A 15,762-nucleotide genomic window follows, 5' to 3' on the forward strand; every position below is an offset into this window, starting at 1 on the left:
GCTAAGGTGTTGCTATGGTATCCGGGGTGGTTGCTAAGGTGTTGCTAGGTGGTTGCTAGGGTGTTGCTAGGCGGTTGCTAAGGTGTTGCTATGGTATCCGGGGTGGTTGCTAAGGTGTTGCTAGGTGGTTGCTAGGGTGTTGCTAGGCGGTTGCTAAGGTGTTGCTATGGTATCCGGGGTGGTTGCTAAGGTGTTGCTAGGTGGTTGCTAGGTGGTTGCTAGGGTGTTGCTAGGCGGTTGCTAAGGTGTTGCTATGGTATCCGGGGTGGTTGCTAAGGTGTTGCTAGGTGGTTGCTAGGGTGTTGCTAGGCGGTTGCTAAGGTGTTGCTATGGTATCCGGGGTGGTTGCTAAGGTGTTGCTAGGTGGTTGCTAGGTGGTTGCTAGGGTGTTGCTAGGCGGTTGCTAAGGTGTTGCTATGGTATCCGGGGTGGTTGCTAAGGTGTTGCTAGGTGGTTGCTAGGGTGTTGCTAGGCGGTTGCTAAGGTGTTGCTATAGTATCCGGGGTGGTTGCTAAGGTGTTGCTAGGTGGTTGCTAGGTGGTTGCTAGGGTGTTGCTAGGCGGTTGCTAAGGTGTTGCTATGGTATCCGGGGTGGTTGCTAAGGTGTTGCTAGGTGGTTGCTAGGGTGTTGCTAGGCGGTTGCTAAGGTGTTGCTATGGTATCCGGGGTGGTTGCTAAGGTGTTGCTAGGTGGTTGCTAGGTGGTTGCTAGGGTGTTGCTAGGCGGTTGCTAAGGTGTTGCTATGGTATCCGGGGTGGTTGCTAAGGTGTTGCTAGGTGGTTGCTAGGGTGTTGCTAGGCGGTTGCTAAGGTGTTGCAATGGTATCCAGGGTGGTTGCTATGGTGTTTCTAGGTGGTTGCTAGGTGATGTATATGCATAAATTTGATTAAATGGTGTTTGCACGTTGCTACGCAACGTGCAAATACATCAATCAGCTATGCACGCTAGGTTGCTCTGGCCGTTCGGGGGTGTCCAAACTTTTGACCCGTGGCTCCATTACACACAGTACTGGGGGGCCGGGGTGTCCAAACTTTTGACCCATGGCTCCATTACACACAGTACTGGGGGGGGGCCGGGGTGTCCAAACTTTTGACCTAACGCTGATTTATCCCATAGCTGCTCCATACACTCACAGTACGGGAGTTCTAGCTACCTGTCCTTCGATCTAGCTGCCGTCCTCCGATTGGCCCCATTCATTCCAATGGGGCCACTTCGTACGACATTCGTACGAAATCCGTACGTCGTAACTTTTCGTAACGCATATTTTCGGAAAGAGCTCAATAAGTTCTACAGGTCCTCAATTGGTTTCATCTTCGTATTTCAAAAATTGCGACGTCCACGGGCGTGCAAAGTTCTGCCCATTCATTTTCAATGGTCAAAAAAACGCGTACTTACGAAGTTTTTACGAAAAACGTAAGTCCGATCGGAAAGCTGTATACAAGCCCACCATTCCCGATATGGACGCACGTTTTCTCTTTTGAACGAAGTCGATATTTCGAAAACTGCGGCACTAGTTAACCGGACAAAAAACAGGTGGAACTAGATTGCAGTTCCTACAGAAACTGCGAGTGTGATTGCAGTGCTGGCTGGTATCTGCTATGGTGTTGCTAAGGTGTTGCTATGGTATCCGGGGTGGTTGCTAAGGTGTTGCTAGGTGGTTGCTAGGGTGTTGCTAGGCGGTTGCTAAGGTGTTGCTATGGTATCCGGGGTGGGTGCTAAGGTGTTGCTAGGTGGTTGCTAGGTGGTTGCTAAGGTGTTGCTAGGCGGTTGCTAAGGTGTTGCTATGGTATCCGGGGTGGTTGCTAAGGTGTTGCTAGGTGGTTGCTAGGTGGTTGCTAGGGTGTTGCTAAGGTGTTGCTAGGTGGTTGCTAGGTGGTTGCTATGGTGTTGCTAGGCGGTTGCTAAGGTGTTGCTATGGTATCCGGGGTAGTTGCTAAGCTGTTGCTAGGTGGTTGCTAGGTGGTTGCTAGGGTGTTGCTAGGCGGTTGCTAAGGTGTTGCTATGGTATCCGGGGTGGTTGCTAAGGTGTTGCTAGGTGGTTGCTAGGTGGTTGCTAAGGTGTTGCTAGCCGGTTGCTAAGGTGTTGCTATGGTATCCGGGGTGGTTGCTAAGGTGTTGCTAGGTGGTTGCTAGGGTGTTGCTAGGCGGTTGCTAAGGTGTTGCTATGGTATCTGGGGTGGTTGCTAAGGTGTTGCTAGGTGGTTGCTAGGTGGTTGCTAGGGTGTTGCTAGGCGGTTGCTAAGGTGTTGCTATGGTATCCGGGGTGGTTACAAAGGTGCTTCTAAGTGGTTGCTAGGTGGTTGCTAAGTTGTTGCTAGGCAGTTGCTAAGGTGTTGCTATGGTATCCGGGGTGGTTGCTAAGGTGTTGCTAGGTGGTTGCTAGGTGGTTGCTAGGGTGTTGCTAGGTGGTTGCTAAGGTGTTGCTATGGTATCCGGGGTGGTTGCTAAGGTGTTGCTAGGTGGTTGCTAGGTGGTTGCTAAGGTGTTGCTAGGCGGTTGCTAAGGTGTTGCTAGGCGGTTGCTAAGGTGTTGCTATGGTATTTGGGGTGGTTGCTAAGGTGTTGCTAGGTGGTTGCTAGGTGGTTGCTAGGTGGTTGCTAAGGTGTTGCTAGGCGGTTGCTAAGGTGTTGCTATGGTATCCGGGGTGGTTGCTAAGGTGTTGCTAGGTGGTTGCTAGGGTGTTGCTAGGCGGTTGCTAAGGTGTTGCTATGGTATCTTGGGTGGTTGCTAAGGTGTTGCTCGGTGGTTGCTAGGTGGTTGCTAAGGTGTTGCTAGGCGGTTGCTAAGGTGTTGCTATGGTATCCGGGGTGGTTGCTAAGGTGTTGCTAGGTGGTTGCTAGGTGGTTGCTAGGGTGTTGCTAGGCGGTTGCTAAGGTGTTGCTATGGTATCCGGGGTGGTTGCTAAGGTCTTGCTAGGTGGTTGCTAGGTGGTTGCTAGGGTGTTGCTAGGCGGTTGCTAAGGTGTTGCTATGGTATCCGGGGTGGTTGCTAAGGTGTTGCTAGGTGGTTGCTAGGTGGTTGCTAGGCGGTTGCTAAGGTGTTGCTATGGTATCCGGGGTGGTTGCTAAGGTGTTGCTAGGTGGTTGCTAGGTGGTTGCTAGGCGGTTGCTAAGGTGTTGCTATGGTATCCGGGGTGGTTGCTAAGGTGTTGCTAAGTGGTTGCTAGGTGGTTGCTAAGGTGTTGCTAGGCGGTTGCTAAGGTGTTGCTATGGTATCCGGGGTGGTTGCTAAGGTGTTGCTAGGTGGTTGCTAGAGTGTTGCTAGGCAGTTGCTAAGGTGTTGCTATGGTATCCGGGGTGGTTGCTAAGGTGTTGCTAGGTGGTTGCTAGGTGGTTGCTAGGGTGTTGCTAGGCGGTTGCTAAGGTGTTGCTATGGTATCCGGGGTGGTTGCTAAGGTGTTGCTAGGTGGTTGCTAGGGTGTTGCTAGGCGGTTGCTAAGGTGTTGCTATGGTATCCGGGGTGGTTGCTAAGGTGTTGCTAGGTGGTTGCTAGGTTGTTGCTAGGGTGTTGCTAGGCGGTTGCTAAGGTGTTGCTATGGTATCCGGGGTGGTTGCTAAGGTGTTGCTAGGTGGTTGCTAAGGTGTTGCTAGGCAGTTGCTAAGGTGTTGCTATGGTATCCGGGGTGGTTGCTAAGGTGTTGCTAGGTGGTTGCTAGGTGGTTGCTAGGGTGTTGCTAGGCGGTTGCTAAGGTGTTGCTATGGTATCCGGGGTGGTTGCTAAGGTGTTGCTAGGTGGTTGCTAAGGTGTTGCTAGGCGGTTGCTAAGGTGTTGCTATGGTATCCGGGGTGGTTGCTAAGGTGTTGCTAGGTGGTTGCTAGGCGGTTGCTAAGGTGTTGCTATGGTATCCGGGGTGGTTGCTAAGGTGTTGCTAAGTGGTTGCTATGCGGTTGCTAAGGTGTTGCTAGGCGGTTGCTAAGGTGTTGCTATGGTATCCGGGGAGGTTGCTAAGGTGTTGCTAGGTGGTTGGTAGGTGGTTGCTAAGGTGTTGCTAGGCAGTCGCTAAGGTGTTGCTATGGTATCTGTGGTGGTTGCTATGGTGTTTCTAGGTGGTTGCTAGGTGATTTATATGCATAAATTAGATTAAATGGTGTTTGCACGTTGCTACGCAACGTGCAAATACATCAATCAGCTATGCACGCTAGGTTGCTCTGGCCTTTCGGGGGTGTCCAAACTTTTGACCCGTGGCTCCATTACACACAGTGCTGGGGGGCCGGGGTGTCCAAACTTTTGACCCATGGCTCCATTACACACAGTGCTGGGGGGCCGGGGTGTCCAAACTTCTGACCTAACGCTGATTTATCCCATAGCTGCTCCATACACTCACAGTACTGGAGTTCTAGCTACCTGTCCTTCGATCTAGCTGCCGTCCTCCGATTGGCCCCATTCATTCCAATGGGGCCACTTCGTACGACAATCGTACGAAATCCGTACGTCGTAACTTTTCGTAACGCATATTTTCGGAAAGAGCTCAATAAGTTCAACAGGTCCTCAATTGGTTTCATCTTCGTATTTCAAAAATTGCGACGTCCACGGGCGTGCAAAGTTCTGCCCATTCATTTTCAATGGGCAAAAAAACGCGTACTTACGAAGTTTTTACGAAAAACGTAAGTCCGATCTGAAAGCTGTATACAAGCCCACCATTCCCGATATGGACGCACGTTTTCTCTTTTGAACGAAGTCGATATTTCGAAAACTGCGGCACTAGTTAACCGGACAAAAAACAGGTGGAATAATAATAATAAGAAGAATAAGACTTAAGAAGAACAATACTGTGATTGCATTACTGCAATCACACTAATAATAATAATAACTAGATTGCAGTTCCTGCAGAAACTGCGAGTGTGATTGCAGTGCTGGCTGGTATCTGCTAAGGTGTTGCTAAGGTGTTGCTATGGTATCCGGGGTGGTTGCTAAGATGTTGCTAGGTGGTTGCTAAGGTGTTGCTAGGCGGTTGCTAAGGTGTTGCTATGGTACCTGGGGTGGTTGCTAAGGTGTTGCTAGGTGGTTACTAGGTGGTTGCTAAGGTGTTGATAGGCGGTTGCTAAGGTGTTGCTACGCGGTTGCTAAGGTGTTGCTATGGTATTTGGGGTGGTTTCTAAGGTGTTGCTAGGTGGTTGCTAGGTGGTTGCTAGGTGGTTGCTAAGGTGTTGCTAGGCGGTTGCTAAGGTGTTGCTATGGTATCCGGGGTGGTTGCTAAGGTGTTGCTAGGTGGTTGCTAGGGTGTTGCTAGGCGGTTGCTAAGGTGTTGCTATGGTATCTTGGGTGGTTGCTAAGGTGTTGCTAGGTGGTTGCTAGGTGGTTGCTAGGGTGTTGCTAGGCGGTTGCTAAGGTGTTGCTATGGTATCCGGGGTGGTTGCTAAGGTGTTGCTAGGTGGTTGCTAGGGTGTTGCTAGGCGGTTGCTAAGGTGTTGCTATGGTATCCGGGGTGGTTGCTAAGGTGTTGCTAGGTGGTTGCTAGGTGGTTGCTAGGGTGTTGCTAGGCGGTTGCTAAGGTGTTGCTATGGTATCCGGGGTGGTTGCTAAGGTGTTGCTAGGTGGTTGCTAGGTGGTTGCTAGGGTGTTGCTAGGCGGTTGCTAAGGTGTTGCTATGGTATCCGGGGTGGTTGCTAAGGTGTTGCTAGGTGGTTGCTAGGTGGTTGCTAGGTGGTTGCTAGGGTGTTGCTAGGCGGTTGCTAAGGTGTTGCTATGGTATCCGGGGTGGTTGCTAAGGTGTTGCTAGGTGGTTGCTAGGGTGTTGCTAGGCGGTTGCTAAGGTGTTGCTATGGTATCCGGGGTGGTTGCTAAGGTGTTGCTAGGTGGTTGCTAGGTGGTTGCTAGGGTGTTGCTAGGCGGTTGCTAAGGTGTTGCTATGGTATCCTGGGTGGTTGCTAAGGTGTTGCTAGGTGGTTGCTAGGTGGTTGCTAGGGTGTTGCTAGGCGGTTGCTAAGGTGTTGCTATGGTATCCGGGGTGGTTGCTAAGGTGTTGCTAGGTGGTTGCTAGGTGGTTGCTAGGGTGTTGCTAGGCGGTTGCTAAGGTGTTGCTATGGTATCCGGAGTGGTTGCTAAGGTGTTGCTAGGTGGTTGCTAGGGTGTTGCTAGGCGGTTGCTATGGTATCCGGGGAGGTTGCTAAGGTGTTGCTAAGTGGTTGGTAGGTGGTTGCTAAGGTGTTGCTAGGCGGTTGCTAAGGTGTTGCTATGGTATCCGGGGTGGTTGCTAAGGTGTTGCTAGGTGGTTGCTAAGGTGTTGCCAGGCGGTTGCTTAGGTGTTGCTATGGTATCCGGGGTGGTTGCTAAGGTGTTGCTAGGTGGTTGCTAGGTGGTTGCTAGGGTGTTGCTAGGCGGTTGCTAAGGTGTTGCTATGGTATCCAGGGTGGTTGCTATGGTGTTTCTAGGTGGTTGCTAGGTGATGTATATGCATAAATTTGATTAAATGGTGTTTGCACGTTGCTACGCAACGTGCAAATACATCAATCAGCTATGCACGCTAGGTTGCTCTGGCCGTTCGGGGGTGTCCAAACTTTTGACCCGTGGCTCCATTACACACAGTACCGGGGGGCCGGGGTGTCCAAACTTTTGACCCGTGGCTCCATTACACACAGTACTGGGGTGCCGGGGTGTCCAAACTTTTGACCTAATGCTGTTTTATCCCATAGCTGCTCCATTACACACAGTACTGGAGTTCTAGCTACCTGTCCTTCGATCTAGCTGCCGTCCTCCGATTGGCCCCATTCATTCCAATGGGGCCACTTCGTACGACATTCGTACGAAATCCGTACATCGTAACTTTTCGTAACGCATATTTTCGGAAAGAGCTCAATAAGTTCTACAGGTCCTCAATTGGTTTCATCTTAGTATTTCAAAAATTGCGACGTCCACGGGCGTGCAAAGTTCTGCCCATTCATTTTCAATGGGCAAAAAAACGCGTACTTACGAAGTTTTTACGAAAAACGTAAGTCCGATCGGAAAGCTGTATACAAGCCCACCATTCCCGATATGGACGCACGTTTTCTCTTTTGAACGAAGTCGATATTTCGAAAACTGCGGCACTAGTTAACCGGACAAAAAACAGGTGGAATAATAATAATAACTAGATTGCAGTTCCTACAGAAACTGCGAGTGTGATTGCAGTGCTGGCTGGTATCTGCTATGGTGTTGCTAGGTGGTTGCTAAGGTGTTGCTAGGCAGTTGCTAAGATGTTGCTATGGTATTTGGGGTGGTTGCTAAGGTGTTGCTAGGTGGTTGCTAAGGTGTTGCTAGGCGGTTGCTAAGGTGTTGCTATGGTATCCAGGGTGGTTGCTAAGGTGTTGCTAGGTGGTTGCTAGGGTGTTGCTAGGCGGTTGCTAAGGTGTTGCTATGGTATCCGGGGTGGTTGCTAAGGTGTTGCTAGGTGGTTGCTAGGGTGTTGCTATGGTATCCGGGGTGGTTGCTAAGGTGTTGCTAGGTGGTTGCTAAGGTGTTGCTAGGTGGTTGCTAGGTGGTTGCTAGGGTGTTGCTAGGCGGTTGCTAAGGTGTTGCTATGGTATCCGGGGTGGATGCTAAGGTGTTGCTAGGTGGTTGCTAGGGTGTTGCTAGGCGGTTGCTAAGGTGTTGCTATGGTATCTTGGGTGGTTGCTAAGGTGTTGCTAGGTGGTTGCTAGGTGGCTGCTAGGGTGTTGCTATGGTATCCGGGGTGGTTGCTAAGGTGTTGCTAGGTAGTTGCTAGGTGGTTGCTAAGGTGTGGCTATGGTATCCGGGGTGGTTGCTAAGGTGTTGCTAGGTGGTGGCTAAGGTGTTGCTAGGCGGTTGCTAAGGTGTTGCTATGGTATCCGGGGTGGTTGCAAAGGTGTTGCTAGGTGGTTGCTAGGTGGTTGCTAAGGTGTTGCTAAGGTGTTGCTAGGCGGTTGCTAAGGTGTTGCTATGGTATCCGGGGTGGTTGCTAAGGTGTTGCTAGGTGGTTGCTAGGTGGTTGCTAGGGTGTTGCTAGGCGGTTGCTAAGGTGTTGCTATGGTATCCGGGGTGGTTGCTAAGGTGTTGCTAGGTGGTTGCTAGGTAGTTGCTAAGGGGTTGCTAGGCGGTTGCTAAGGTGTTGCTATGGTATCCGGGGTGGTTGCTAGGTGGTTGCTAAGGTGTTGCTATGGTATCCGGGGTGGTTGCTAAGGTGTTGCTAGGTGGTTGCTAGGGTGTTGCTAGGCGGTTGCTAAGGTGTTGCTATGGTATCCGGGGTGGTTGCTAAGGTGTTGCTAGGTGGTTGCTAAGGTGTTGCTAGGCGGTTGCTAAGGTGTTGCTATGGTATCCGGGGTGGTTGCTAAGGTGTTGCTAGGTGGTTGCTAGGGTGTTGCTAGGCAGTTGCTAAGGTGTTGCTATGGTATCTGGGTTGGTTGCTAAGGTGTTGCTAGATGGTTGCTAGGTGGTTGCTATGGTGTTGCTAGGCGGTTGCTAAGGTGTTGCTATGGTATCCAGGGTGGTTGCTATGGTGTTGCTAAGTGGTTGGTAGGTCACTACTAAGCAGTTGCTAGGTGGTTGCTAAGGTGTTGCTATGGTATCCGGGGTGGTTGCTAAGGTGTTGCTAGGTGGTTGCTAGGTGGTTGCTAGGTGGTTGCTAAGGTGTTGCTAGGCGGTTGCTAAGGTGTTGCTATGGTATCCGGGGTGGTTGCTAAGGTGTTGCTAGGTGGTTGCTAGGTGGTTGCTAGGGTGTTGCTAGGCGGTTGCTAAGGTGTTGCTATGGTATCCAGGGTGGTTGCTAAGGTGTTGCTAGGTGGTTGCTAGGTGGTTGCTAGGGTGTTGCTAGGCGGTTGCTAAGGTGTTGCTATGGTATCCGGGGTGGTTGCTAAGGTGTTGCTAGGTGGTTGCTAGGTGGTTGCTAGGGTGTTGCTAGGCGGTTGCTAAGGTGTTGCTATGGTATCCGGGGTGGTTGCTAAGGTGTTGCTAGGTGGTTGCTAGGTGGTTGCTAAGGTGTTGCTAGGCGGTTGCTAAGGTGTTGCTATGGTATCCGGGGTGGTTGCTAAGGTGTTGCTAGGTGGTTGCTAGGTGGTTGCTAAGGTGTTGCTAGGCGGTTGCTAAGGTGTTGCTATGGTATCCGGGGTGGTTGCTAAGGTGTTGCTAGGTGGTTGCTAGGTGGTTGCTAAGGTGTTGCTAGGCGGTTGCTAAGGTGTTGCTATGGTATCCAGGGTGGTTGCTAAGGTGTTGCCTGGTGTTTGCTAGGTGGTTGCTAAGGTGTTGCTAGGCGGTTGCTAAGGTGTTGCTATGGTATCCGGGGTGGTTGCTAAGGTGTTGCTAGGTGGTTGCTAAGGTGTTGCTAGGTGGTTGCTAGGTGATGTATATGCATAAATTAGATTAAATGTTGTTTGCACGTTGCTACGCAACGTGCAAATACATCAATCAGCTATGCACGCTAGGTTGCTTTGGCCGTTCGGGGGTGTCCAAACTTTTGACCCGTGGCTCCATTACACACAGTACTGGGGGGGCCGGGGTGTCCAAACTTTTGACCCGTGGCTCCATTACACACAGTACTGGGGGGCCGGGGTGTCCAAACTTTTGACCTAATGCTGTTTTATCCCATAGCTGCTCCATTACACACAGTACTGGAGTTCTAGCTACCTGTCCTTCCATCTAGCTGCCGTCCTCCGATTGGCCCCATTCATTCCAATGGGGCCACTTCGTACGACAATCGTACGAAATCCGTACGTCGTAACTTTTCGTAACGCATATTTTCGGAAAGAGCTCAATAAGTTCTACAGGTCCTCAATTGGTTTCATCTTCGTATTTCAAAAGTTGCGACGTCCACGGGCGTGCAAAGTTCTGCCCATTCATTTTCAATGGGCAAAAAAACGCGTACTTACGAAGTTTTTACGAAAAACGTAAGTCCGATCGGAAAGCTGTATACAAGCCCACCATTCCCGATAAGGACGCACGTTTTCTCTTTTGGACGAAGTCGATATTTCGAAAACTGCGGCACTAGTTAACCGGACAAAAAACAGGTGGAATAATAATAATAAGAATAAGACTTAAGAAGAACAATACTGTGATTGCATTACTGCAATCACACTAACTAGATTGCAGTTCCTACAGAAACTGCGAGTGTGATTGCAGTGCTGGCTGGTATCTGCTATGGTGTTGCTAGGTGGTTGCTAAGGTGTTGCTAGGTGGTTGCTAAGATGTTGCTATGGTATCCGGGGTGGTTGCTAAGGTGTTGCTAGGTGGTTGCTAGGTGGTTGCTAGGCGGTTGCTAAGGTGTTGCTATGGTATCCGGGGTGGTTGCTAAGGTGTTGCTAGGTGGTTGCTAGGTGGTTGCTAAGGTGTTGCTAGGCGGTTGCTAAGGTGTTGCTAGGCGGTTGCTAAGGTGTTGCTATGGTATTTGGGGTGGTTGCTAAGGTGTTGCTAGGTGGTCGCTAGGTAGTTGCTAGGTGGTTGCTAGGTGGTTGCTAAGGTGTTGCTACGCGGTTGCTAAGGTGTTGCTATGGTATCCGGGGTGGTTGCTAAGGTGTTGCTAGGTGGTTGCTAGGTGGTTGCTAGGGTGTTGCTAGGCGGTTGCTAAGGTGTTGCTATGGTATCTTGGGTGGTTGCTAAGGTGTTGCTAGGTGGTTGCTAGGTGGTTGCTAGGGTGTTGCTAGGCGGTTGCTAAGGTGTTGCTATGGTATCCGGGGTGGTTGCTAAGGTGTTGCTAGGTGGTTGCTAGGTGGTTGCTAGGGTGTTGCTAGGCGGTTGCTAAGGTGTTGCTATGGTATCCGGGGTGGTTGCTAAGGTGTTGCTAGGTGGTTGCTAGGTGGTTGCTAAGGTGTTGCTAGGCGGTTGCTAAGGTGTTGCTATGGTATCCGGGGTGGTTGCTAAGGTGTTGCTAGGTGGTTGCTAGGTGGTTGCTAAGGTGTTGCTACGCGGTTGCTAAGGTGTTGCTATGGTATCCGGGGTGGTTGCTAAGGTGTTGCTAGGTGGTTGCTAGGTGATGTATATGCATAAATTTGATTAAATGGTGTTTGCACGTTGCTACGCAACGTGCAAATACATCAATCAGCTATGCACGCTAGGTTGCTCTGGCCGTTCGGGGGTGTCCAAACTTTTGACCCGTGGCTCCATTACACACAGTACTGGGGCTCTGGGGTGTCCAAACTTTTGACCCGTGGCTCCATTACACACAGTACTGGGGGGCTGGGGTGTCCAAACTTTTGACCTAATGCTGTTTTATCCCATAGCTGCTCCATTACACACAGTCCTGGAGTTCTAGCTACCTGTCCTTCGATCTAGCTGCCGTCCTCCGATTGGCCCCATTCATTCCAATGGGGCCACTTCGTACGACAATCGTACGAAATCCGTACGACGTAACTTTTCGTAACGCATATTTTCGGAAAGAGCTCAATAAGTTCTACAGGTCCTCAATTGGTTTCATCTTCGTATTTCAAAAATTGCGACGTCCACGGGCGTGCAAAGTTCTGCCCATTCATTTTCAATGGGCAAAAAAACGCGTACTTACGAAGTTTTTACGAAAAACATAAGTCCGATCGGAAAGCTGTATACAAGCCCACCATTCCCGATATGGACGCACGTTTTCTCTTTTGAACGAAGTCGATATTTCGAAAACTGCGGCACTAGTTAACCGGACAAAAAACAGGTGGAATAATAATAATAACTAGATTGCAGTTCCTGCAGAAACTGCGAGTGTGATTGCAGTGCTGGCTGGTATCTACTAAGGTGTTGCTAGGTGGTTGCTAAGGTGTTGCTAGGTGGTTGCTAAGGTGTTGCTATGGTATCCGGGGTGGTTGCTAAGATGTTGCTAGGTGGTTGCTAGGTGGTTGCTAAGGTATTGCTAGGCGGTTGCTAAGGTGTTGCTATGGTATCCGGGATGGTTGCTAAGGTGTTGCTAGGTGGTTGCTAGGGTGTTGCTAGGCGGTTGCTAAGGTGTTGCTATGGTATCCGGGGTGGTTGCTAAGGTGTTGCTAGGTGGTTGCTAGGTGGTTGCTAGGCGGTTGCTAAGGTGTTGCTATGGTATCCGGGGTGGTTGCTAAGGTGTTGCTAAGTGGTTGCTAGGTGGTTGCTAAGGTGTTGCTAGGTGGTTGCTAAGGTGTTGCTAGGCGGTTGCTAAGGTGTTGCTATGGTATCCAGGGTGGTTGCTAAGGTGTTGCTAGGTGGTTGCTAGGGTGTTGCTAGGCAGTTGCTAGGGTGTTGCTATGGTATCCGGGGTGGTTGCTAAGGTGTTGCTAGGTGGTTGCTAGGTGGTTGCTAGGGTGTTGCTAGGCGGTTGCTAAGGTGTTGCTATGGTATCCAGGGTGGTTGCTAAGGTGTTGCTAGGTGGTTGCTAGGTTGTTGCTAGGGTGTTGCTAGGCGGTTGCTAAGGTGTTGCTATGGTATCCGGGGTGGTTGCTAAGGTGTTGCTAGGTGGTTGCTAGGTGGTTGCTAAGGTGTTGCTAGGCGGTTGCTAAGGTGTTGCTATGGTATCCGGGGTGGTTGCTAAGGTGTTGCTAGGTGGTTGCTAGGTGGTTGCTAGGGTGTTGCTAGGCGGTTGCTAAGGTGTTGCTATGGTATCCGGGGTGGTTGCTAAGGTGTTGCTAGGGTGTTGCTAGGGTGTTGCTAGGCGGTTGCTAAGGTGTTGCTATGGTATCCGGGGTGGTTGCTAAGGTGTTGCTAGGTGGTTGCTAGGCGGTTGCTAAGGTGTTGCTATGGTATCCGGGGAGGTTGCTAAGGTGTTGCTAGGTGGTTGCTAGGTGGTTGCTAAGGTGTTGCTAGGCGGTTGCTAAGGTGTTGCTATGGTATCCGGGGTGGTTGCTAAGGTGTTGCTAGGTGGTTGCTAGGCGGTTGCTAAGGTGTTGCTATGGTATCCGGGGTGGTTGCTAAGGTGTTGCTAAGTGGTTGCTATGCGGTTGCTAAGGTGTTGCTAGACGGTTGCTAAGGTGTTGCTATGGTATCCGGGGAGGTTGCTAAGGTGTTGCTAGGTTGTTGCTAGGTGGTTGCTAAGGTGTTGCTAGGCGGTTGCTAAGGTGTTGCTATGGTATCTGTGGTGGTTGCTATGGTGTTTCTAGGTGGTTGCTAGGTGATTTATATGCATAAATTAGATTAAATGGTGTTTGCACGTTGCTACGCAACGTGCAAATACATCAATCAGCTATGTACGCTAGGTTGCTCTGGCCGTTCGGGGGTGTCCAAACTTTTGACCCGTGGCTCCATTACACACAGTACTGGGGGGCCGGGGTGTCCAAACTTTTGACCCATGGCTCCATTACACACAGTACTGGGGGGGGCCGGGGTGTCCAAACTTTTGACCTAATGCTGTTTTATCCCATAGCTGCTCCATTACACACAGTACTGGAGTTCTAGCTACCTGTCCTTCGATCTAGCTGCCGTCCTCCGATTGGCCCCATTCATTCCAATGGGGCCACTTCGTACGACATTCGTACGAAATCCGTACGTCGTAACTTTTCGTAACGCATATTTTCGGAAAGAGCTCAATAAGTTCTACAGGTCCTCAATTGGTTTCATCTTCGTATTTCAAAAATTGCGATGTCCACGGGCGTGCAAAGTTCTGCCCATTCATTTTCAATGGGCAAAAAAACGCGTACTTACGAAGTTTTTACGAAAAACGTAAGTCCGATCGGAAAGCTGTATACAAGCCCACCATTCCCGATATGGACGCACGTTTTCTCTTTTGAACGAAGTCGTTATTTCGAAAACTGCGGCACTAGTTAACCGGACAAAAAACAGGTGGAATAATAATAATAATAATAATAATAATAATAATAATAATAATAATAAGAATAAGACTTAAGAAGAACAATACTGTGATTGCATTACTGCAATCACACTAATAATAATAAGAAGAATAAGACTTAAGAAGAACAATACTGTGATTGCATTACTGCAATCACACTAACTAGATTGCAGTTCCTACAGAAACTGCGAGTGTGATTGCAGTGCTGGCTGGTATCTGCTATGGTGTTGCTAAGGTGTTGCTATGGTATCCGGGGTGGTTGCTAAGGTGTTGCTAGGTGGTTGCTAAGGTGTTGCTAGGCAGTTGCTAAGGTGTTGCTATGGTATCCGGGGTGGTTGCTAAGGTGTTGCTAGGTGGTTGCTAGGGTGTTGCTAGGCGGTTGCTAAGGTGTTGCTATGGTATCCGGGGTGGTTGCTAAGGTGTTGCTAGGTGGTTGCTAGGGTGTTGCTAGGCGGTTGCTAAGGTGTTGCTATGGTATCCGGGGTGGTTGCTAAGGTGTTGCTAGGTGGTTGCTAGGTGGTTGCTAGGGTGTTGCTAGGCGGTTGCTAAGGTGTTGCTATGGTATCCGGGGTGGTTGCTAAGGTGTTGCTAGGTGGTTGCTAGGGTGTTGCTAGGCGGTTGCTAAGGTGTTGCTATGGTATCCGGGGTGGTTGCTAAGGTGTTGCTAGGTGGTTGCTAGGTGGTTGCTAGGGTGTTGCTAGGCGGTTGCTAAGGTGTTGCTATGGTATCCGGGGTGGTTGCTAAGGTGTTGCTAGGTGGTTGCTAGGGTGTTGCTAGGCGGTTGCTAAGGTGTTGCTATAGTATCCGGGGTGGTTGCTAAGGTGTTGCTAGGTGGTTGCTAGGTGGTTGCTAGGGTGTTGCTAGGCGGTTGCTAAGGTGTTGCTATGGTATCCGGGGTGGTTGCTAAGGTGTTGCTAGGTGGTTGCTAGGGTGTTGCTAGGCGGTTGCTAAGGTGTTGCTATGGTATCCGGGGTGGTTGCTAAGGTGTTGCTAGGTGGTTGCTAGGTGGTTGCTAGGGTGTTGCTAGGCGGTTGCTAAGGTGTTGCTATGGTATCCGGGGTGGTTGCTAAGGTGTTGCTAGGTGGTTGCTAGGTGGTTGCTAGGGTGTTGCTAGGCGGTTGCTAAGGTGTTGCTATGGTATCCGGGGTGGTTGCTAAGGTGTTGCTAGGTGGTTGCTAGGTGGTTGCTAAGGTGTTGCTAGCCGGTTGCTAAGGTGTTGCTATGGTATCTGGGGTGGTTGCTAAGGTGTTGCTAGGTGGTTGCTAGGTGGTTGCTAAGGTGTTGCTAGGCGGTTGCTAAGGTGTTGCTATGGTATCCGGGGTGGTTGCTAAGGTGTTGCTAGGTGGTTGCTAGGTGGTTGCTAGGGTGTTGCTAGGCGGTTGCTAAGGTGTTGCTATGGTATCCGTGGTGGTTGCTAAGGTGTTGCTAGGTGGTTGCTAGGTGGTTGCTAAGGTGTTGCTAGGCGGTTGCTAAGGTGTTGCTATGGTATCTGGGGTGGTTGCTAAGGTGTTGCTAGGTGGTTGCTAAGGTGTTGCTATGGTATCCGGGATGGTTGCTAAGGTGCTGCTAGGTGGTTGCTAGGTGGTTGCTAGGCGGTTGCTAAGGTGTTGCTATGGTATCCGGTGTGGTTGCTAAGGTGTTGCTAGGCGGTTGCTAAGGTGTTGCTATGGTATCCGGGGTGGTTGCTAAGGTGTTGCTAGATGGTTGCTAGGGTGTTGCTAGGAGGTTGCTAAGGTGTTGCTATGGTATCCGGGGTGGTTGCTAAGGTGTTGCTAGGTGGTTGCTAGGTATTGGCTAAGGTGTTGCTAGGCGGTTGCTAAGGTGTTGCTAGGGTATCCAGGGTGGTTGCTAAGGTGTTGCTAGGTGGTTGCTAGGTGGTTGCTAAGGTGTTGCTAGGCGGTTGCTAAGGTGTTGCTATGGGATCCCGGGGTGGTTGCTAAGGTGTTGCTAGGTGGTTGCTAGGTATTGGCTAAGGTGTTGCTAGGCGGTTGCTAAGGTGTTGCTATGGTATCCAGGGTGGTCGCTAAGGTGTTGCTAGGTGGTTGCTAGGTGGTTGCTAAGGTGTTGCTAGGCGGTTGCTAAGGTGTTGCTATGGTATCCGGGGTGGTTGC

At 50.4% G+C, this 15,762-nt stretch overlaps 1 protein-coding gene across 3 annotated transcripts in view; it reads left to right on the forward strand.

The window, feature by feature from the left end:
• The window catches only part of tpk1 (thiamin pyrophosphokinase 1), a 233,636-nt gene that overhangs the window by 104,621 nt on the left and 113,253 nt on the right, over positions 1 to 15,762 (forward strand). The gene's annotated exons all lie outside the window — the stretch shown is intronic.

This window comes from Astyanax mexicanus, chromosome 1, assembly GCF_023375975.1.
Source record: "Astyanax mexicanus isolate ESR-SI-001 chromosome 1, AstMex3_surface, whole genome shotgun sequence".
NCBI classification, from domain to species: Eukaryota; Metazoa; Chordata; class Actinopteri; order Characiformes; family Acestrorhamphidae; genus Astyanax; species Astyanax mexicanus.